Below are 24,621 nucleotides of genomic sequence, written 5' to 3'. Positions count from 1 at the left end.
TCCAGGTCCCAGGAAGTTAAGTCTACAAATTCCTAAGAGCTGAGTCACCATGGAGAGGATCCTGCAGGATACAGAGGTGTACCCTTGGGTTCTCCTTGAGAAGAATTCTGTTCTCCTGGAACTCACCTTTCCCAGGTATCCTCTTTTTTTTTTTTTTTTTTTTTTGTAGAGACAGAATCTCATTTTGCCCTCAGTAGAGTGCTGGTGGCGTCTCAGCTCACAGCAACCTCCAACTCCCGGGCTTAGGCGATTCTTGCCTTAGCATCCCCAGTAGCTGGGACTACAGGCGCCCTTTTTTTTTTTTTTTTTTACTTTTAGTAGAGACAAAGTCTCGCTCTTGCGCAGGCTGGTTTTGAACTCTTTTTTTTTTAATTTCAGCTTGCTTGTTCATTCTTCTTCGTTTGAAGTACTCTTTTTTGTTGTTGTTCATTTTCTTCTTCTTCTGGCAGTGCTCTTTCCCATTGCCTCCCCAGTAGCTGGGATTACAGACGCCCACCACAACGTCAGGCTGTTTTTGATGTTGTTAGTAGAGACAGGGTCTTACTCTGGCTCACTGCTGCTCATACTGGTCTCGAACCTCTGAGCTCAGACAATCCACCCACCTCGGCCTCCCACAGCACTGGGACTACAGGCGTGAGCCGAACTCTTTTTTTTTTTTTTTTAGAGACGAGTCTCACTTCATCACCCTCATCACCACAGCTCACAGCAACCTCCAACTCCTGGGCTTAGGCAATTCTCCTGCCTCAGCCTCCCAAGCAGCTGGGACCACAGGTGGCCGCCACAACGCCCAGCTATTTTTTGTTGCAGTTTGATTGGGGCCGGGTTCGAACTTCCGCTACAGCTCCTTCACATGGTGCCACCCTCAGTATATGGGGCTGGCGCCCTAATCACTGAGCCGCAGGCGCCCATTTTATTGTTGCAGTTTGGCCAGGTCCAGGTTGGAACCTGCCACCCTCAGTATATGGGGCTGGCACCCTACCCACTGAGCCACAGGTGCCACCTAAGACTCCATATATATTTTAATTTGGGGTCTCAATATGAGCTTGCTTCTGCAGGAACTGATATTAATCACTTTCCACATTCAACTTTTCTACAAAATCTAAGGCATAGAAGTATTTCTGATCTATCCTATAGTTTCTTTCACAGCTGCTTCCGCTACAGCTCCTTCACATGGTGCTACTGGCATCAAATCTTCAGAGTCACCTGTCTGAGCTTTCCTATTTCCCTGGTCTGGACCAGCATTCATATTTTAGGGACTGTGACTCCTCTCGGGTTCTCTACTCAGACCTTAATTGTACCTTTGGTGGGGGGGAGCACTAATATACATATGGGTTTTCACTTTTCCCTGTGTCACATATTGAGTACTGTATTTGATAATGAGTGCATGCTCCCTTCTGGGTACCTTCACATTCATAAAAGCTATAAAGGAGTAACCCTTTGTCCTATCTCAGTGGTATGGTTGCACAGATCACATCCCACCTCCCCTTTTCCGAAGTCCTGTGAGCAGTTTCCTCAGGCTTCAGCTGTGCATTGACCAGCCAGCTCCCAGTATGTGGCTAGAGTAAGGCCTGTTGCCTGTCTTACAAGTTACCTTTGCTTCCCACGGGACAGTGAAATTCTTTTCAGCCAGCTGTGACGATCCAGGCAAGGATCTCTTCCACCTTCACTGCCATGTGTGTGGTCAGGGTGATGGTGCAGTGTACCTCTACCTTGGTTTGAGGGGGCCGGGTTCTGATTCTTGACCTAGACTTGATTCCCCTGATCCCCCAGAGAGAAAGGATGTACAGACACAAAAGACTAAACAGAACACGGTTAATTACCCAAGTGGAGATCATCCTTGCTACTCTTCCTAGGGCTTTTAACTGCCTGTTTGATATAGTTGCTCCCAGTTCTTTTAGGAGTCCCTGCTAAATTGCTGAGGACTAATGGAGGCTTATTTGAACAAGACCAGTGGCAAGGCCTGTATCCAATTAAGCTTTGCTTCCTGGCAGAGTTTACCAATTCCTGCTCTTATGGCCCTATTCATGCACTCTACCCTGTCTGAGCTTTGAGGCCTTATGTCACATACAGTTTCTAGGTGATATTCGAAACTTTAGCTATCATTTGCACTATTTCTCTTATGAAGGCTAGTCCACTGTCAAATTTAAACCAGAGTGGCACCTAAACCATGGGATGATTTCTCTGAGCCAACACTTTTACTACTTCAGAGCCCTCTTAATCTTAGTGGTGAAGGCTTCCACCTATTCCAGGTACATACAGACCAGAACTAGTAAGTACCAGTCTGTATCTGGACAACTCAATATTGTCCATTTACATGTCTTAAAAGGGCTTCACTATAGGACTGAATTTCAGGTGACAGGGATAGTCCCTGTTTAACATGCCACACAATGCTGGCTGACTTCTTGGCAACGTTGGCCAACAGGGAAATGTAAAAGTATCTCCCCAGAAGCCCCCTAATTTTCTTTTGTCTCTGTCCTAAGTGCATGGCCTCATGCATACAACCTCTATAACCAACCTCAGATTTTTACACAGTAAGCTTTTTTTTTTCTTGTTGTTGTTGAGAAGTTCCACCCTATGCCCCTGAGCAGAGTGCAATGGCATCATAGCTCACTGCAACCTCAGACTGGGGCTGTTGGCATCGCAGTGCCCGGCTGGGTTTTTCTATTTTTTTTTTTCTTTGTAGAGACAGAGTCTTACTTTATCGCCTTCTGTAGAGTACCGTGGCGTCACAAAGCTCACAGCAACCTCCAACTCCTGGGCTTAGGCGATTCTCTTGTCTCAGCCTTCCGAGTAGCTGGGACTACAGGCACCCACCACAACACCCAGCTATTTTTTTGTTGTTGCAGTTTGGCCGGGCCCAGGTTTGAACCCGCCACCCTCGGTATATGGGGCCAGCGCCCTACCCACTGAACCATACACGCCACCTGTTTTTTTTTAAGAGTTAGGGTCTCACTCTCACTCAAGCAAGTCTCAAACTCCTGAACTCAAGCAATTCTCCCTCCTCAGCCTCCCACAGTACTGGGATTATAGGTGTGAGCCACTGCGCCCAGCCACAGTAAGCTTTGACATTCAGTGAGGCATAAGTTGGTCAACCAGTGATACCCCTCAGTGTTCATAAGAATGACCACTGCATATGGTACCCAGATTTTTCATTTTGTTCCAAAGTCAACTTATCGGCCTCTTGCACCAGCATGGCAGTGGCTGCAAGTGTTTTTAGGCATGGGAGCCATCCTTTTGAGACTCCATCAAGTTGCTTAGAGAGATAAGCAACTGGTCCTGCCCAGGATGCTACATACTGGGTGAGCACTCTCCTAGCTATTCTATTTCTTTCTGATATGTTCTATTTCTTTTTTTCTTTTTGGTTCAAAAGGCTTGGCTAGGTCAGGGAAGCCTGGCACCAGAACTGCCCACAGTTTTTCCTTTAGTCTCTTGCAGGCTTTTGGTTGGCCAGATTTTACTCAAGTGGTCCATTCTCTCCATCCTTAGTAAGTTCATATGATGGTTTGGCCAGTCTGTATGTTCCACACAGTCTTTCACAGAAATTCTCAGGGTTTTCATCTAGCTTCTGCATGACCTCAGCTACTTTACATATGTTTGTGGCTTTCTGGCTCCCTTACACTGACAGGGATGAAGTCAAGATTGGGTTCATCGAGAATGAAACCATTTAGCAATCACCTACAAATATCTGCAAGTTCTGGATTTCAAGGCTAAGGTTCACACAATGAAAACATTAGTATTCCTACTTACAGACTTACCACAGTTCTTAAAATAATACTTAGCTTTAAGAATCCCTACGGAACTGATCCAAAGGTCTGGACAATTCAAGTGAATATTTCTGAACATCAGTTGGGTGTGGGGCCACTTATGAGGCTGTGTACAGTCACAGCATTTACTGGGAAATTCTCATTCAGGTTCTAGTTTCTCCGGCAGTATCTATATAAACACAGCAGATAACATTTAATACTGCACAAATTTTTCCAGTGTACTCAACAGGTGACCTTTGTGAGCCTTAAGTCTTCAAAGAAAATATAACTACTATATATAATTCTATACTCTTTGGCCAGTCTCTTAGTCCCATTTAACAGATCAGTTTAGTAAAACAGCTATGTCTCATTTTATGAGCTGACATTACAGAGAAGGCTGGAATCTAATACAGGTGGGCCACAGTTTTTCCCCCTTTTGAACCATTTTTCTCTTTATAATTTCTCACTTTACTAAAAACAAATTATAGCAGAACTAATTCAATTGCCAAAATAAACTGTACTTTCAGTATACTGGGTCTGATTATTTGCATAAAGTGCAGCAAGAATAATTATTAGCCATCTAAGCTTTTCTTCCTTTTAAAATTGGCTTTGCTGGGATTTTTTTTTTTTTTATTGCTGTTGTTTAGTTGGCCTGGGCCAGGTTCAAACCTGCCACCCTCAGTGTATGTGGCTGGCACAGTAACCACTGTGCTACCGATGCTGAGCCTGCTGGGACCTTTTATAAGGAATCTCAGGTTAGACTTGAAAGCCTTACATGAGCCCAGGTCTCATCTGTGCCATTAGATACCTGTATGCACTGGGTAAATTCCTCTTCTATTGAGGTCCTCAAGTAAATTGTGGTTCCCAGACCTGTCAGTAAGGGAAATTCTTTCCCTGTCACAGATCAGGAAATGTTATTGATGGGTATCTGGCCAGCTTTTCCAAAGGTCTTTTTTATTGGCCTTGTAAAGTCAACCTTAATTCCTTAATGCTCTCTGGACAGCTCTCAAAATGCTATTCCAGTCAAAGCCTTGGTAAAATAACCAGTGCCTTCATCATTTCCTATAGAACAAAACAGATTCTTACTGAACTTATGCAAATAACTGTATTGTCAGAAATTAAAAATATTTACAAATGGTTTTCAAATTCTGAAGAAATCAAGAAGAGAGAAAAAATAAATGTTTCAAATTCTGTCTGTAAGTATATACATTGATGAAAGCTACAAATAGCTCAAAAGACAGAAAATGGTTTTCTTGACCTCTGGAAAACAGAACATAGAAATAATCCACAATATTTCAAACAAAAACACGTAACAAACTAGCCCAGTTCTATGTAACTGATCTCTGTTCTATTTGAAGTTAGGTTAGCAATACTCATGGACATGTAAGCTTTCTAATTAAATTCCTAGAAGTTTGCTTTTAGCCCAATAGTATTTAACTTCCAAAGACACCAGAAATTTGAAATTGAGAGAATTTGCCAGCCTTTCCTAACATTTCTCGTGAAGGACAAACTTTGGACTCAGCCAGTTACAAAAAACACTTTCTGAGATGAATTAAAATTATTACTGACGATATACACTAAGACAGACTAATATTTTATAATATTGGAACATACACATAAACATAGTCCATACAAAATCAACCACCATCTATATTTGACAATATTTCCTATACATTTTTAGCATACCAAGTAAGCCTAATATGTCTTTTTCAGACTTTCAGTGGTCTTGATATTTCAAGAAGACCAAATTTAGAGTTTTGATTTTGGAAGGTTTATCGAATATCAAAGGCTTAAAACATTTGTTCAAATAAGACTATAAGCCAAAAAAATTTTTTAAGAAATAATAATAATAAAATTAAAAAAAAAAAAAAGACTACAAGCCAAATGAGTCTAAAAGCAATACTGGATAGTCAACTGGATCACATGCAAATTCCTTCACAAATTTCCTTTTAGGAATCTTATTCAATCCTGTACAGACAATTTACAAATTACTAAATCTTCTAGATTTACTAAATCTTCTGGATTGCCCTACCTATCACTTTCTTAAATAACCATTCTGTTTCAGGACAAAAATTTACCACACAAGATCCTTTCCTTACACAATGCCATTTTCCTTTCTGTTTAATTGTTCTTATTCTCAAAAAAACAACTTTTCATAAAACAGGATCACAGTTTACTATGAAGTTAATTATTCATTTGGCTGAACTGATAACTACAAGGTTTAAAAGGCAAGAATCTTATTCTTTGACAAAGACTAGGTTTCTCAAACAATTTAAACAACCAAATTATTACATTTTACAAAGAGAGACATTTTTACAGAATTTAACATTGATATAAGATTTTCCCACTCAGGGCTACACAAGGAACCCCCATTTTTCAGACTAAGGTGAGCTCAGACTAGGTTTGAGACTAAATCAAACTCCCATTTCTAGGTACAAATAGGCTGCATCCTGCAAGCCACACCATCTGAACCTCAGCAAAACCATGAACAAAGCAGCCTGAAATGTTTTTGGTGGCTCCACCCTGAATAGGGAGCACACACCCTAATCTCCTCCCTAGGACAAAAACTTCAAAGACCTAATAACCTTGCCCCAGGGAAGGGACTGCATTCATTCATTTCTTAAAACCTTCAATTTATAAAGGTGCTTTTCCATCTACCAAGTCCTGGCCAAAATTTGTTTTAGAGCCAATTTTTTTTTTAGAGACAGAGTCTTGCTTTGCCGCCCTCTATAGAGTGCTGTACCATCACAGCTCACAGCAACCTCCAGCTCTTGGGTTTAGGCCATTCTCTTGCTTCAGCCTCTCAAGTAGCTGGGACCATAGGGGCCCGCCACAACTCCCAGCTATTTTTTTGTTGCAGTTTGGCCAGGGCTGGGTTCAAACCTGCCACCCTCAGTATATGAGGCCGGCACCCTACTCACTGAGCCACAGGCACTGTAGGGCCAATGTTTACCCCTAGACAAAGAACCCGTGCAGGACACCTCCAACTTGAGCCTCCTCTGGTGCTCTCCACTCCCTCTGAATGCCCCTCTGTCCAATAAAATCCCATTTTATCAGTAACCTATGGCCCGTGGGCTCAATTCTTGTATCTCCGAGACCAAGGACTCACTAAAGAAATAAATTCTGGTAAGAAAACCACAACATAGTCATCCTTTCTGATGTCTTTTCATTGTCCCTCTAAGTCTCACATGGCAAAGATGGCTACCAAGGATTGGACATGTATCCGAGACAGAAAGCAGAAAATCCAGAATGTTCAGTTTCTGTCTGAAAAGCCAGGGGGCAAAGTTGGAGCAGGGAAGAAGAGGCCACTCACACAATCATTTTGCCCTTGAAGGGAGGGGACGCAAAACCCCACCTATTGTTACCTATCTTAGTTAGTCTCCAAATACTCACATGCATACAATTCTAACCTTTTCCTAACCTGGGCATCCTGATTTCCCACTCGAACAGCCACTTAGCCACAAGAGGCAAAGCAACATTCTCTGAGGCCCTGTGAGGGGAAATTGGAACCCCCCCCCCTTGGTGTCCAATCTCAGTCACACCATACTCACTCTCTCATACACCTCTCACCAGTCCTGCCAGCAATCTAATGCCCAGGGGTTGATCAGACCCCCACTTCCACTCAAATAATGGGAACCTCTGGATTGATCCTACCTTGCCTTAGATTCTCCCAGTGCAGATGCCAGTTCCTGTGTGTCAGTTCCAGTGTCCAACTCCTTGAAGACCCCCCAAAGGGGTTCTTTCTCCAGCCAGTTGAGGCATCCAACAAGGAGGCCAAGCTGCCTCCTGGCCCACTCAGTGGTTCACATCACCCAGGCTGATCAGGGCCTCCTGTGTGGGTGTTCAGAGGGTTGGCAGCAATTACCAGGTGCATCTGAGCCTGTTCTCTCCTCGGCTGGTCTTGCTTCCTGTTCAGGGAACCAAAAATTTTGCAGGAAGACGAGGCCCAATGGAGAGAAAGAGCACTCAAATACCATGTTTATAAGAGGAAGGACTTTATTTCAGCCAGCAGAGCTTACAGCATAGAATAATTCAAAATGGTCATGTTCTCCAATTGGCTTGGTCTTTCCCTTTTTATATCCAGTCAAAAAGTTCCAACCCACAGGTACCTTTCTCATTGGTCAGTTTGAATCAAGCAGGAGAAGCTGTTCCAGCCCCCACAAAACTACAAAATTTCACAGAAGTGGAAATTTCCAGGTCCCAGGAAGTTAAGTCTACAAATCCTAAGAGCTAGTCACCATGGAGAGGACCCTGCAGGTGTATTCTTGGGGTCTCCTTAAGAAGACCTCCGTTCTCCTAAAACTTACCCTTCCTAGATATCCTCTCTTAATGCTATACAATGAATGAATCATTCTGCTTTCTTAGATTGGTAGAGTGAAAACATCTGTATTTTATAAGTCAGTGTTATTAGAACTACATATTCTACCCAGCATTTTTTTTTTTTTTTTTTTTGTAGAGACAGAGTCTCACTGTACCGCCCTTGGGTAGAGTGCCGTGGCGTCACACGGCTCACAGCAACCTCTAACTCTTGGGCTTACGCGATTCTCTTGCCTCAGCCTCCCGAGCAGCTGGGACTACAGGCGCCCGCCACAACGCCCGGCTATTTTTTTGTTGCAGTTTGGCCGGGGCTGGGTTTGAACCCACCACCCTCGGCATATGGGGCCGGCGCCCTACTCACTGAGCCACAGGTGCCGCCCTCTACCCAGCATTTTTAACTGCAAGAATTCTACATTTGTCAAACCAGGGCATATTTCCCTTTGTTGACATTCTCTGAGCGATTGAAACTCTGATTTTTCTTCAAATTATATGCCTTCTGTTTTTTTGTATTACCTTCCAGTCCTGATTAGCCCTTTCTAAACTATGATTGTATAGGACATCCATTTTAGACTGAGGAGGTAGTTGGAAATATAATGAATGTGAAAATCTCTTGTGTATATTGCAAAAATATATAGCAGTTAGTGGCCACACCACAAGAAGGTAGAGAAAAATTACTCAGTATTCATGTAGTACACTCCTATATACTATTTTGACAGTTAAACAACCCCTTATCTTTTAGGCAACTGTTAGAAACATAAACAGTTCTTTTTCTTAACTACAACTAGTTTATTAGAGGTATTTCCACAGTGGAAGCAAGGGAAGGTCCTAAGCAATGTGCCCATAGTATTTGCCAGAGAACAGCTGGCATTGAAGGGTGTACCTAAGAGTAGATGATACTGACAAAGGGTTCCAGAAGCAGATCTGGGAAAGGCTAAATGTAGGGAGCATGTGGCAACTGATGAGCAAAGGCTATAGAAACCACACTGGGACTTGCAAAACTGAAAATGGCGAATAGAGAAAGTACTAGAGAATGTGTTTTTTTAAATAGGTCTGATATCTCTGGATATTAAAATGGTAGGAGAAAATTTTTTTAATTTATAAAACCATAGCAATAAAGAGAACTGGAGAAAGACCATCAGCAAGTGAGATCTCAACACATTTAAAAGATGGAAAGAAGGTCGCGCCTGTGGCTCAATGGGTAGGGAGCCAGTCAAAGACACCCAGGCTGGTGGCTTTGAACCTAGCCCAGGCCACCTAAACAACGACAACTGCAACAAAAAATTAGCCAGGTGTTGTGTCAGGCATCTGTAGTCCCTGCTACTTGGGAGGCTGAGGCAAGAGAATCGCTTAAGCCCAAGAGTTTGAGGTTGCTGTGAGCTGTGATGCCACCACACTCTACCGAGGGTGACAAAGCAAGACTCTGTCTCAAAAATAAATAATAAAATAAATAAATAAATAAATAAATGGAAAGAAAATGGAAGAATAGTTATTAGAGCAGAAACAGGCACAGTTGTGCTGCTGGCATGTGGGGATAAGGAAAAGAAGGAACCAGTTTGCTTCCAGGCTCAGAAACCCTAGAGGATATGAGTGAGACACAAAGAGAAAGCAGTGAAAGTAATTGTCAGTGGTATACGGAAAATTCTCTCTTGTCTTATAAATACACATACTTCTCCTCAACCCCTGTGCATACTCAGCCAGAGATTTGCTTTCTAACTGGAGGTGGAAAGTTTCTTCTCTGCAGATGTTGAACTGACCCCCGGGAAGGATCTCTATAGTCTTGCATAGGGGAATCCAACAGTAAAGCAGCTATCTTTCTAGCTCCAATACACATATAACAGCTTCAAAACACATGAAATAAAAACAAATAAAGTGATTTCAGTAAATTTTCAATTATAATTAGATATTTCAATAGCACAAGTAGTTAAGTCAGTAAGGATATATAAGACTTGAACTGCACTGTCAATTAACTTCACTAATTTGCATTTGTAGAACACTTTAAGAGCATAATATACATTCCTTTCATGTGCACCTATTATGGACTATAAAACAAGTCTTTAAAAATTTACAAGAATGGGGCGGCGCCTGTGGCTCAGTCGGTAGGGCGCCGGCCCCATATACCGAGGGTGGCGGGTTCAAACCTGGCCCCGGCCAAACTGCAACCAAAAAATAGCCGGGCGTTGTGGCAGGCGCCTGTAGTCCCAGCTACTCGGGAGGCTGAGGCAAGAGAATCGCTTAAGCCCAGGAGTTGGAGGTTGCTGTGAGCTGTGTGAGGCCACGGCACTCTACTGAGGGCCATAAAGTGAGACTCTGTCTCTACAAAAAGAAAAAAAAAAAAAGAAAAAAAAAATTTACAAGAATGAAAACCATGAAATTTTATCTCCCCAGGATAAAATTGTTAGAAGTCAATAGCAAAGACATCTGAAGAATCCCCAAATATTTGGAAACTCAGTGACACACTCTTAAATGAGCAATAGGTTAAAGAAAAAGTAGCAAGAAAATTTTGAAGATATTTTGAACTGAATTAATATATCAGAATTTGGGCTCAGTGCCTGTGGTTCAAGCGGCTAAGGCGCCAGCCACATACACCTGAGCTGGCAGGTTCAAATACAGGCTGGGCACAGCACTCTACCCAGGGCAACAGCTCGAGGCTATCTCAAAAAAAAGAAAAAAAAAGGGGACGGCGCCTGTGGCTCAGTGAGCAGGGCGCTGGCCCCATATACTGAGGGTGGCGGGTTCAAACCCGGCCCCTGCCAAACTGCAACAAAAACATAGCGGGGCGTTGTGGCGGGCGCCTGTAGCCCCAGCTACTCGGGAGGCTGAGGCAGGAGAATCGCCTAAGCCCAGGAGTTGGAGCTTACTGTGAGCTGTGTGACGCCACAGCACTCTACCAATGGTGATAAAGTGAAACTCTGTCTCTACAAAAAAAAAAAAGAAGAAGAAGGGAGGAAGGGAGGGAGGAAGGGAAGAAAAGAAGGAAGGGAGAAAGAAAAGAAAAGAAAAGTTCTGGAAAAAAAAGATAACTTGAATGGCCTGTTAAATTTGTGGCTAACAGTGATTCCCAGGGCCCAGCAAAGGGACCAAGTTTCCAGAGCCCTGAAGACAAGGGGTAACACACCAAAATATGGACTCGTTTTCCACTCCACCTTCATTGGCCGAGCAGCTGCCAAGAACAAAGGCCGAATCTCCCAATACCTGACAAACAAATGCAGTATTGCCTCACGAATCGATTGCTTTTCTGAGGTGCCCACGAGCGTATTTGGGGAGAAGCTTTGAGGAGCGGCTGTCCTTCTAGAGACTGGAGATTCCACGAAAGAATCTGGATGTCTTGAAGGAAGCGATGCTTCAGGCAGAGGAAGCGGCTGCTGAGATCACTAGGAAACTGGAGAAACAGGAGAAGAAACGCTTGAAGAAGGAAAAGAAACGACTGGCTGCACTTGCCTTCGCTTTTTCAGAAAACAGTAGTAGCACTCAGGAGGAGTGTGAGGATACAGTGGAAAAACCCAAAAAGAAGAAAAAGCAAAAGCCCCAGGAGTTTCCTCAGGAGAATGGAATGGAAGACCAGCTATCTATCCCTGTCTCTAAACCCAAGAAAAAGAAATCTTTTTTAAGGAGGAGTTGGTTAGTAGTGATCTTGAGGAGCCTCTGGCATTTTAAGCCCTCCCAAGAAGAAGAAAGCTTCACCCAAGGAGGAAACAGTAGTTAGTGATTCTGAAGAGGCAGGCAACAAGAGCGTGTCTAAGAAAAAGAGGAAAGTCTCCTCTACGGAGAAGATGGTCAGCAACAGGCCGGAAGAGGCTGCAGGCACCAAGAGCAGCTCCAAGAAGAAGAAAAAGTTCCACAGCTCCCCAGGAAGATTAGAATGGACATTCCCTGTGAGGAAGGGGTATCCCCTACCCCACAGTGACATTTCCCACCCTGTGTCCCATACCTCAGTAAAAACAAATGCACACACACACAAAAAAAAATCGTGGCTAATAACCTTCCCATAAGGAAAAAATCTTGAGACACTGACATTACCCACTTACCAAACACAGAAAGGACATCCCAAGAAAAAAAAATCATACATCAATATATGTCATGAACATAGATGTAAAAATTACTTTAAAAACAGCAAATTGAAAACAGCTATCTATGAAAGGATAGTAATACATATGGTCAAGTAGGTTTTATACTAAAAATGCAAGGTTGTGTTAACATTGAAAAAGCTTTGTGTATGATTATATTAATGTACCTTAAAAAACATAAAATCTTTTTTAGGTGTAGATGAACATTTGAAAAATTCAATACCCATTCATGATAAAAGCTCTCAGTTAAGAATTAAAGTGACCCATATGCCAGAGGTGGCGGGTTCAAACCCAACCCCGGCCAAAAAAAAAAAAAAAAAGAATTAAAGGGAGTTGGCTCAGCTCCCATAGCTCAGTGAGTAGGGTGCCATCCACATACAGCAAGGCTGGTGGGTTCGAGCCTGACCCTGGCCTGCTAAACAGCAATGACAACTGCAACCAAAAAATAGCCGGGCATTGTGGCGGGCACCTATAGTCCTAGTTAGTCGGGAGGCTAAGGCAAGAGAATCACTTAAGCCCAAGAGTTTGAGGTTTGTTGTGAGTTGTGAGGCCACAGCAACATAATGAGACTGTCTCAAAAAAAAAAAATTAATTAATTAATTAAAGGGAGTTTCCTCAGCTATCTAATAATGGGCATCTACAGGAGAACATACATCTGTCATTATACTTAATGGTGAATTACAGAGCACTTTCTTCACCACTTGTCATTAGTATTGTACCAGATGTCCTAGACAGTACAATAGGGCAATAAAAGGAAAAGGGACACAGACTTTAAGAGAAGACATAAAGTTCTGTTTGTTGTGACATGATTATACATGCATAGAAAAAGTCTATGAGAATGTTTTTAAAATCAGTAAGTAAGCTTAGTAAAGTCACAGGAGACAAGCTCAATATATTAGTGTCAAACATAAAAAGTTGACATTAATAAAAGAACACAGTACCATCAAAATCATGAAATATATGTAGGGATTAAAATTATCAGAATAGGGGCATGACCTATACTCTTAAAGCTACAAAAAAATGCTAAGAGAAAGCAGAGAAATCCTAAACAGATATACAATATTTAAGAATTATAAATCTCAAGGACTAAGAAAGTCAGAATTTTTTTAGAAGTCAACTTTTTTCAAGACTAAAGCTATAGTAATCAAGATAGTATAGAATTGGAGTTAGGATAGACTTATGGATAAATGAAACAGAATTAGGCTCACCCATATATTTTCAAATGGTTTTTCACCAAAGATGTGAAGACAATTCAGGGACAAATGGATACAATATTTTTATACAAATTAATATTTTTGTTCTATTCTGTTTCATTAAAACAAGAATGATGGGCTGAGCATGGTGGCTGGCGCCTATAGTCCTAGCAGTCTGAGAAGCTGAGGCAAGAAGATCCCTTGAGATCAGGACTTTGAGAACAGCCTGAGCAAGAGCAAGACCCTCTCTCTACTAAAAATAGAAAAAAAAAATTAACCAGGTGTTGTGATAGGTGTCTGTAGTTCCAGCTACTCAGGAGGCTGAAGCTGGAGGATCACCTGAACCCAGGAGTTTGAGGTTGCTGTGGCCTTGCCACTCTAGCTTAGGTAGCCTGGGCCAACAGAGTGAGACTTCGTCTCAAGAAAAGAAGCACACACACAAGAATGATGTTTGAGGTTCACTAAATTGACTTCATTACCCACTCAAAATCTTATAAGCTTGTATTCTGAAAATCTTGCCTTAGACCAGGTTTAGCACACATTGAGGAATGGATACAATTTTAAACACATAGTGGTTGTTGGCAGTGGGTGGCAGGTGACTGGCGGGAGTGCCATGAGGGGTAGAAATACCTTCTCTCAGTTGTAGTGGCAATTACCTGGCTATATTTACTGAGCTGTTTGCATGACTGGGGGATTTTATTGTGTATAAATTGTACTTCAATAATTAAAACATATATACAGATGCACACACACCAGCACACATCACTTGGGAGTGTTATAACACTGGTCTGATTCTCCGCAGGATCTCTCTATTGGCAGTGTTGGCAGATTATTGTTGAAAACTAGATTTACATACTTTGCTGTCAGACAGATGTTAACCTTGGGGTTCTCTGAGCTCAGGGAAACATTCTCCCCACTCAGTTTTCACTTGGAGTTTTCCTGGGTCACCAACTGATCTCTGTTTTCCTGAGAACACTGTGACTTGTCTGCATGAATTTTCTTCCCAAAGTTCGGAGCTGGTGTGAGTCTCTGGACATCACAGGAGTCAAATCTTGTTGGTTTTTTTGTTTTTTTTTTTTGAGACAGAGTCTCACTTTGTCACCCTGGGTAGAGTGTCATGGCATCATAGCTCACCGCAACCTCAAACTCTTGGGCTCAAGTGATTCTTCTGCCTCAGCCTCCCAAGTAGCTAGGATTCAGGTGCCCTCCCCAATACCCAACTAGTTTTTTGTTTTTTGTGTTTTTTATTTTTAATTTCAGCTTGCTTGTTCATTCTTCTTCGTTTGAAGTACTCTTTTTTTTTGTTCATTTTCTTCTTCCTCTGGTGATGCTCTTTCCCGTTGCCTCTCCAGTAGCTGGGATTACAGACGCCCACCACAATGTCTGGCTGTTCTTGATGTTAGTAGAGATGGGGTCTTACTCTGGCTCACTGCTGCTCATACTGGTCTCGAACCTCTGAGCTCAGGCAATCCACCCACCTCAGCCTCCCACAGCGCTGGGACTACAGGCGTGAGCCACCACGCCCGGCCACCCAACTAGTTTTTAGAGATGGGGTCTTGCTCTTGCTCAGGCTGGTCTTGAACTCCTGAGCTCAAGCAATCCACCCAACTCGGCCACCATACCTGGCCAGGAGTCAAAATCTTGATGAACTCCTTCAATACTTCCTCTTAAACATCCACCACATGCATCTCATTTTTAAGAATCTGGTAAGATACTCCTCCTTTCCTCAAGAGATAAAACTTTCATTGTAGGACTCTAAGCTTTTCCTTGAAGTTCTAATTCGTAGATAATTATGTCTATCTTTTCCAGAAATGCCAGAAATTTTTATGAGAAAGGCCCATTTGCCTTTCTTCATTTTCTTCTTTTATTTTCTCTTTTCAGAGACAGGGTCTCAGTGTGTCACCTGGGTGAGGATACAATGTTGTCATCATATAGTGCACTACAACCTCAAGCTCCTGGGCTTAAGCAGTTCTCCAGCCTCAGCCTTCCAAGTGGCTAGGACTACAGGCATGTGCCACCACACTTGGTGAATTTTTTTTTCATAGAGACTGGCTCTCACTATGTTGCCCAGGCTGATCTCAAACTCCTGTCTTCAAACAATCCTCCACTTCCACCTCTCAAATTGCTTTTTTTATTTTCGTCTTTTTAGTATAGAAATTGGGGGGGGGGTGTTTTTTTTCCTTTTTCGTGTTTAGTATAGAAATTTTTGAATAGCAGAACTACACAGAAAAATTCAAGGTCACTTCATGGACTAATCACTCAGTGTCAAGTGTTACTAGCTCATTTTCCTAGGCAGTTTTCATTCTTGTCGCCTATAAAAATTAAGGTGATTTAGTGTTCAGGAAACTCATCAGTTAATTTAGTATTTCTTAAAGTTATTTGTTCACAGGACAGTTAATATTAAAACAAGAGTTCATCAGTTATAAAAGATATTCAGATTAAAATTCTAATAAAAACTCAGGAAAATTCATTCTTTTAATATTTCAGTAATACAGCAAGCAGCGTAAGTGTTTATAATGAATCAATGGCTATTACAAATACATTATAGGCTGGATGCAGCGGCTCACACCTGTAATCCTAGCACTCTGAGAGACCGAGACAGGTGGGATTGCTTAAACTCGGGAGTTCTCAACCAGCCTGAGCCAAAACGAGACCCCATTTGTACTAAAAAGAAAAGCTAGCTGGGTGTTGGGTCAGGTGTCTATAGTCACAGCTACTTGGGAGGTTGAGGCAAGAGGATCACTTAAACCCAAGAGTTTGAGGTTGCTGTGAGCTATGATGCCATGGCACTCCACCCAGGGCAATAGAGGGAGATTTTGTCTCAAAAAAACAAAACAAAACAAAACAAAAATACATTATAAAATTGGGTGCCCATCACACCAGGAATTATCAAACACAATATCAAACAGGTATATACATATCAACACTTAATGGTCAAATGCCCCCTGTATATCAGGGAGCAAGCCACATATTCCACATACCCACAGTTCTGAGGTGAGGCACACTGTTTCTCAAGAAGCAGGTGGTTGCATAATCAAAAGTGTGAGTGGCTTCCAGTTTTTTTTTTTAGTTTTTTTTTTTTAATTAAGTTTCTTTATTTTTATTTTTTTATTTTTTTTATTGTTGGGGATTCATTGAGGGTACAATAAGCCAGGTTACTCTGATTGCAATTGTTACGTAAAGTCCCTCTTGCAATAATGTCTTGCCCCTATAAAGTGTGACACGCACCAAGGCCCCACCCCCCTCCCTCCATCCCTCTTTCTGCTTCCCTCCCCCATAACCTTAATTGTCATTAATTGTCCTCATATCAAAATTGAGTACATAGGATTCATGCTTCTCCATTCTTGTGATGCTTTACTAAGAATAATGTCTTCCACTTCCATCCAGGTTAATACGAAGGATGTCAAGTCTCCATTTTTTTTAATGGCTGAATAGTATTCCATGGTGTACATATACCACAGCTTGTTAATCCATTCCTGGGTTGGTGGGCATTTAGGCTGGTTCCACATTTTGGCGATTGTAAATTGAGCTGCAATAAACAGTCTAGTACAAGTGTCCTTATGATAAAAGGATTTTTTTCCTTCTGGGTAGATGCCCAGTAATGGGATTGCAGGATCAAATGGGAGGTCTAGCTTGAGTGCTTTGAGGAAAAACACTGGAAGATATTGGCCTGGGGAAAGACTTCATGAAGAAGACTGCCATGGCGATTGCAACAACAACAAAAATAAACAAATGGGACTTCGTTAAACTGAAAAGCTTCTGTACAGCTAAGGAGACAATAACCAAAGCAAAGAGACAACCTACACAATGGGAAAGGATATTTGCATATTTTCAATCAGACAAAAGCTTGATAACTAGGATCTATAGAGAACTCAAATTAATCCACATGAAAAAAGCCAACAATCCCATATATCAATGGGCAAGAGACATGAATAGAACCTTCTCTAAAGATGACAGACGAATGGCTAACAAACACATGAAAAAATGTTCATCATCTCTATCTATTGGAGAAATGCAAATCAAAACAACCCTGAGATATCATCTAACCCCAGTGAGAATGGCCCACATCCCAAAATCTCAAAACTGCAGATGCTGGCGTGGATGTGGAGAGAAGGGAACACTTTTACACTGCTGGTGGGACTGCAAACTAGTACAACTTTTTGGAAGGAAGTCTGGGGAAACCTTTAATTAAGTTTCTTTATTTTTGTATTTTTTTTGTTGTTGCAGTTTGGCCAGGGCCGGGCTTGAACTTGCCACCCTCAGTGTATGGGGCCGGGACCCTACTCTCTGAGCCACAGGCACCACCCAAGTGGCTTACAATTTTTAAAAAATTGTGCTAAGTCCATTAGAATAAACTTACCTTAACTAGGCTGGTGCCCTCATGCCTGTGGTTTTGAACGTGTGAGGAAGGGGCAGCAAACACTGGTCCCCTATTCACTGGGCCCCTACACACATGAGCTAAGTTTTAAGTTTGTCTTTCCTGTGCTGTCTCCCAGTTAATTTCTCTTTCTCCCTCACATCACCATTCAATTCAGCAAGTTCTACCATTTTACCTTCAAAATATTTCCCACATCTGACTCCTTCTCACCACCTCCACCAGCACCACCCTGGTCAGGCCAGCATCACTTCTTACCTGCTTTACTGCAGTTCTTCCTAATCTTCCTAAATTCCTTTTTTTTTTTTTTTTGAGACAGACTCTCATTATGTCGCCCTCGATAGAGTGCCATGGCATTATATCTCACAGCAATCTCAAATTCTTGGGCTTAATTGATTCTCTTGCCTCAGCCTCCCAAGTAGCTGGGACTACAGGCGCCTGCCACAACATCTGGCTTTTTTTTTTTTTTTTGCAGTTTTTGGCTGGGACCAGGTTTGAACCTGCCACCCTGGTATATGGAGACAGCACCCTACTCCTTGAGCCACAGGTGCTGCCCAAAACCTGGCTATATTCTGACAGCAGTTGTCATTGTTGTTTAGCAGACCCAGGCAGGGCTTAAACCCACCAGCCTCAGTGTATGTGGCCGGCACCCTACCCACTGAGCTATGGGCACCGCCTCACAGCCCCTTCTTTTCACCCTAACAGAGCTTCAGAGATATCAGTGTGGAACTGAGGTCAGGGAAGTATGCTCATAAGGACCACACTCCTGCTGTGCCCGGGCTCCAGGGTCCCAACCCCTCATCTACTCTGACCTCTTTCGTAGGCTCTAGGGTTAAAGCTCTGAATTGCAGAACATGGGTGTAGAGACAGGCCCGGGGTGAGGGACACCTCACAGACCTACTGTCCTCCATTTCCAAGAGTCCCCCAACTTCCAGTTGATCCCAGAAAATAGGCAGTTTGGGTTTTAAGAAAAAAGTTTACTTAAGCACCTAACTTTGATTTCACACATGAGAATGCTCCTGTCAACACAAGAGAAGGCCATTTGTGTCCAGGTATTTGTGTCCATAGGTATTTGTGTCCAAGAAGTGGCAGCAGAGCCCCCTGGAATTACATTTGTATGATGCTTTTTAATTCTCAATAACTGTACTATTTCACTTATCCACACCAAGCACGCTATGAGATAGAAATTCTCATTATGTAATTTAGGTGTTAAAAACACTGAAATCAGTGACTCACTAAAGTCAAAGATTAGTAAACACAGTAGCTGATGTGTATGTGCCTACTAGAGTCAGGCACTGATGTGCATGCTTTACATAGACAAGTTCTATTCACACCATCCTGACCCTGGTGGGGGGAGGACGGTTGTCATCTACATTTTGCAATTGACGAATCTGAAGCACAGAGAGTGGTGACTTGCCCGAAGTCACACAACTGGTATATGGAAGACCTGGCATTCTCCTGAGGCCATCTGGCTCCAGAATCCATGCTCTAGCCTCTAATCTGTACCGTCCTAGGTTTAAAAGGGTCTCAACTTGCATCTGAACTGATGTTCCTTCTCTCTCTCTCATCAGGTAAATGTATATTTTCAGAATAATTGAAAAGGAACAAGAATAAGCCCCATTATAATTCTAACCCAAGGTTTCTCCTCGACACCACTGACATTTTAGTATGGAAAATTCTATGTTCTGTGGAGCTATCCTTTGCATTATAGAATGATTAGTAGCATCCCTGCCTCTCCCCACTAGATGCCAGTAGTAAATTTCCCTTTTCCATTATTGTGACAACCAAAAATGTCTCCAGATATTTCCAAGTATCCCCAGGGTGGGGGTGGGGAGGCAGTAGTCTGCTCCTTGTGAGAACTCTATTGCAATCCTAACCCAAACTTGAATGCCTAATGTTTGAATCCTGTCTAGGAATATATGGCTGAATTACTTTTCATTGCCACCATTATCACTGTAATAGTAAGAATTTGTTAAAGAAATGATGTGTACCTTACTGTAGATTAGGCACTGATGTGCACGCTTTTGAGTAGTGGCCACTCTCACTCCCTTTTGTGGAAATTTTAGACTTAGATGAAACACACACAGTGCTCAGTACAAGAAAGAACTTTTTTTTTTTCAAAAAGTAAATTTATTTCAGGTTAATGTGAGGGTACAACCAACCAGGTCAAAATATTTGATTTTATTAGGAGCACTCCCTCTTGCGCTTATATTGCACACAAGAAAGAATATATATTGTTGGTTCTCTGAAGGATGTAGAATTTCCAACATCACATAGAAATGTGTTTCATGTGAGTCCACTCTCCTTAGCAAAAAGGAGAGTGGCTTGGATAGATCCTCCAATAAGAAGCTAAGCAAAGAAATTTTAGATTTAAACTTAACCATTCAACATTTGGATTTAGCAGACATCAAAAGAACATTTCATCCTAACAAAACTGAATTCACATTCAGCCCACAGAACATACTCTAAAATTGATCACAAGTCTAACCTCAGCAAATTTAAAAGAATAGAAATTATTCCTTGCATCTTCTCAACCATCACAGAATAAAAGTTGAATTCAGCAACAACAGGAACCTGCATACTCATACAAAAACATGGAAGCTAAATAACATTATGCTGAATGATAGATGGGTCATAGACGAGATTAAGAAGGAAATTACCAAACTTTTGGTACAAAACGATAATGAAGACACGAATTATCAGAACTTCTGGGATACTGCAAAGGCAGTCCTAAGAGGGAAATTTATAGCACTGCAAGCCTTCCTCAAGAGAACGGAAAGAGAGGAAGTTAACAACTTAATGGGACATCTCAAGCAACTGGAAAAGGAAGAACATTCCAACCCCAACACAGTAGAAGAAAAGAAATAACCAAAATCAGAGCAGAATTAAATGAAATTGAAAACAAAAGGATTATACAACAGATCAATAAATCAAAAGGTTGTTTTTTTTGAAAAGGTCAATAAAATAGATAAACCTTTGGCTAACCTAATCAGGAAATAAAGTGTAAAATCTCTAATTTCATCAGTCATAAATGGTAATTATGAAATAACAACATACTCCTCAGAAATTCAAAAAATCCTTAAAAAATATTACAAGAAACTTTATTCTCAGAAATGTGAAAATCTGAAGGAAATTGACCAATACTTGGAAGCACACCACCTTCCAAGACGTAGCCACAATCAAGTGGAAATGTTGAACAGGCCTATATCAAGTTCTGAAACAGCATCAACTACACAAAATCTCCCTAAAAAGACAAGCCCAGGGTGGCGCCACTGGCTCAGTGGGTAGAGCACCAGACCCATATACGGAGGATGGTGGGTTCAAACCCAGCCCCGGCTGAATTGCAACAAAAAAAAAAAAAAAAACAGGCATTGTGGTGGGCGCCTGTAGTCCCAGCTACTCAAGAGGCTAAGGCAGGAGAATCGCCTAATCCCAGGAGTTGGAGGAGGTTGCTGTGAGCTGTGTGAGGCCATGGCACTCTACCAAGGGTGATAAAGTGAGACTATGTCTCTACGAAGAAAAAAAAAAGAAAGAAAGAAAGAAAGAAAAGCCCTGGACCAGAGGGCTTCACATCAGAATTCTACCTCTTTAAACTCTACCTCTTTAAACTCTACCTCTACCTCTTTAAAGTATGACAGTGGAGTTTTAATAGGGAGAGGTAGAGTTTAAAAAGGAACTAGTACCAATATTACTCAACCTCTTCCAAAATATAGAAAAAGGAAGACTACCCAACACATTATATAAAGCAAACATCACCTTTATCCCCAAATCAGGAAAAGACCCAACAAGAAAAGAAAATTATACACCAATATCACTAATGAATATTGACACCAAAATATTCAGCAACAAACAGAATCCAGGAACACATCAAACAAATTATACACCATGACCAAGTGGGTTTTATTCCAGGGTCTCAACGCTGGGTCAATATATGTAAATCTATAAATATAATTCAGCACATAAATTAAAAAACAAAGACCATATGATTCTCTCAATTGATGCAGAAAAAGCTTTTGATAATATCCAGCATACATTCACAATCAGAACACTTAAGAAAATGGGTATACAAGGGACATTTCTTTCTTTTTTTTTTTTATAGAGACAGAGTCTCACTTTACTGCCCTCAGTAGAGTGCCATGACATCACAGGACTCACAGCAACCTCTAGCTCTTGGGCTTACACGATTCTCTTGCCTCAGCCTCCCAAGCAGCGAGGACTATACGCGCCCACCACAACGCCCGGCTATTTTTTGGTTGCAGTTTGGCCCGGGGCTGGCTTGGAACCCGCCACTCTCAGCATATGGGGCCAGCGCCCTACTCACTGAGCCACAGGCGCACCCCAGAAGGGACATTTCTTAAACTGATAGAGGCCATCTACAGCAAACCCATAGCCAATATCAAATTGAATTGAGTTAAATTGAAATCATTTCCACTCAAATCAGGAATCGGGCAAGGTTGCCCATTGTCTCCACTGTTTTTTAACATTGTAATGGAAGTCTTAGCTATCGCGATTAGGCAAGAAAAGGCGATCAAGGGTATCCATATAGGGTCAGAAGAGATCAAACTTTCACTCTTCACAGATGATATAATTGTATATCTGGAAAACACTGGGGATCCTACTACAAAACTCTTAGAAGTGATCAAGGAATATAGCAGTGTCTCAGGTTACAAAATCAACAGTCAAATTGATAGCCTTTATATATACCAACAATAGTCAAGCTTAAAAAACAGTCAAGGACTCTATTCCGTTCACAGTAGTGCCAAAGAAGATGAAATATTTTGGGGTTTATCTAACAAAGGACATGAAAGATCTCTATAAAGAGAACTATGAAACTCTTAAGAAAAGAAATACCTGAAGATGCTAACAAATGGAAAAACATACCATACTCATGACTGGGAAGAATCAACATTGTTAAAATGTCCAAACTACTGGAACTTCCTGGGAATGTTGTACTACAGACATTTTACAGGTTTCTTCTTCCCAAGAGCCAGCTGCAGATGTTGGAGACCTATTCCTGGGACCATTTGGTGTGGAGGAGCAGCCTGGGTTGTGCGTGTTTCTCCTCCAGGCCTCCCCCGCCCAGCAAGCATCTGTCAGGAGGGCTTCTTCATCTGCAAGCTCCTTCTTACTCATCCTTTCCCTCTCTGACCACAGGCCCTCCAGGGAAACGAGGTAAGAGGGGCTGAAGAGGAGAACCTGACATCAAAATAGGACTGGGGAGAGGAAGATGTGTGGCTGACTAACAGCTTCCTTGCATCTGGACACCATGCGTCTGGGGAGATAGGACTCCAGGCATCTCTGGCTGATGGGATCTGCCTATCATCACCCCTGTGAGGATTCAGGGAGTCAGCGAGAGACTTCTGGACCCCAAGAGGAGGACTAAAACAGCGGAAAACCAGCAAGTTGTTGCGTGTGTTCAATCGGTCTAAACTCGCCCGCAACTGCACAAGAACTTAAAGAGCAACAGGAAGGGAAAGGAAAATTAGGACAAGGAAACAGATAAAAGAAATCATTCATGAGGAAGAATCAGCAGAAAACTCCAGGCAACATGAAAGAACCAGTCCAGAACAACCCCGCCAAGGGACCACAAGGTAGCTACTGCAGACGATTCCACCTATAAAGAAATGTTAGGAATGACAGAAAGGGAATTTAGAATACACATGATGAAAACAATGTAAGAAATGATGGAAACAATGAAGGAAACTGCTAATAAAGTGGGAAATAACCAAAAGGAAATCCAAAAACAGAATCAAATAAGAGATGAACGATACGAAGAATATAAAAAGGCTATAGCAGAGCTGAAGGAACTGAAACAGTCAATTAAGGAACTTAAAGATGCAATAGAAAGTATCAGCAACAGGTTAGACCATGCACAAGAAAGAATTTCAGAGGTAGAAGACGAAGTTCTTCAGATAACTCAGATAGTAAAAGAGGCAGAAAAGAAGAGAGAGAAAGCAGAACGTTCACTGTCAGAATTATGGGACTTTATGAAGCGTTCCAACATACGACTTATAGGAATCCCAGAAGGGGAAGAAGACTGCCCCAGAGGAATAGAAGCGATACTAGAGAATATTATAAAAGAAAACTTCCCAAATATCACCAAAGATTCTGACACACTGCTTTCAGAGGAATATCTGACCCCAGGTCGCCTCAACTCTAACCGAGCTTCTCCAAGACACATTGTGATGAACCTGCCCAAAGTCAAAACAAAAGAAAAGATTCTGCAAGCTGCCAGGAGTAAGCACCAGTTGACCTACAGGGGCAAATCCATCAGAGTGACCGCAGACTTCTCTAATGAAACTTTCCAAGCAAGAAGACAATGGTCATCTACCTTTAATCTACTTAAACAGAACAATTTCCAGCCCAGAATTCTGTACCCTGCTAAGCTAAGCTTCAAAATTGACGGAGAAATCAAATCATTTACAGATATACAAACATTGAGGAAATTCACCACAACAAGACCAGCTCTATAGGAAATACTTCAATCTGTTCTGCACACTGACCACCACAATGGATCAGCAGCAAAGTAAGAACTCAGAAATCAAAGGACAGAACCTAACCTCCACACTGATGCAAAAGATAAAACTAAGCAATGGACTCTCACCAAATAAGATGTATAGAATACTACCACAATTATCAATTATCTCAATAAATGTTAATGGCTTGAATTCCCCACTGAAGAGACATAGATTGGCTGACTGGATTAAAAAACACAAGCCATCCATTTGCTGTCTGCAAGAAACACACCTGGCTTCAAAAGACAAATTAAAGCTCCAAGTCAAGGGTTGGAAGACAATTTTTCAGGCAAATGGAATTCAGAAGAAAAGAGGAGTTGCGATCTTATTTTCAACTACATGTGGATTTAAAGCAACTAAAGTCAAAAAAGACAAAGATGGTCACTTTATATTGGTCAAGGGAAAAATTCAACA

The 24,621-nt window shown here is 41.8% G+C and overlaps 1 pseudogene; it reads left to right on the top strand.

Moving 5' to 3' along the window:
- The first annotated feature begins 6,940 nt into the window (after positions 1-6,940).
- LOC128581030 (nucleolar protein 56-like) lies at positions 6,941-18,823 on the top strand (annotated as a pseudogene).
- Positions 18,824-24,621: the final 5,798 nt, after the last annotated feature.

The sequence above is a fragment of the Nycticebus coucang genome, chromosome 3, assembly GCF_027406575.1.
Source record: "Nycticebus coucang isolate mNycCou1 chromosome 3, mNycCou1.pri, whole genome shotgun sequence".
NCBI classification, from domain to species: Eukaryota; Metazoa; Chordata; class Mammalia; order Primates; family Lorisidae; genus Nycticebus; species Nycticebus coucang.
This window is presented reverse-complemented; position numbering and strand designations above follow the sequence as displayed.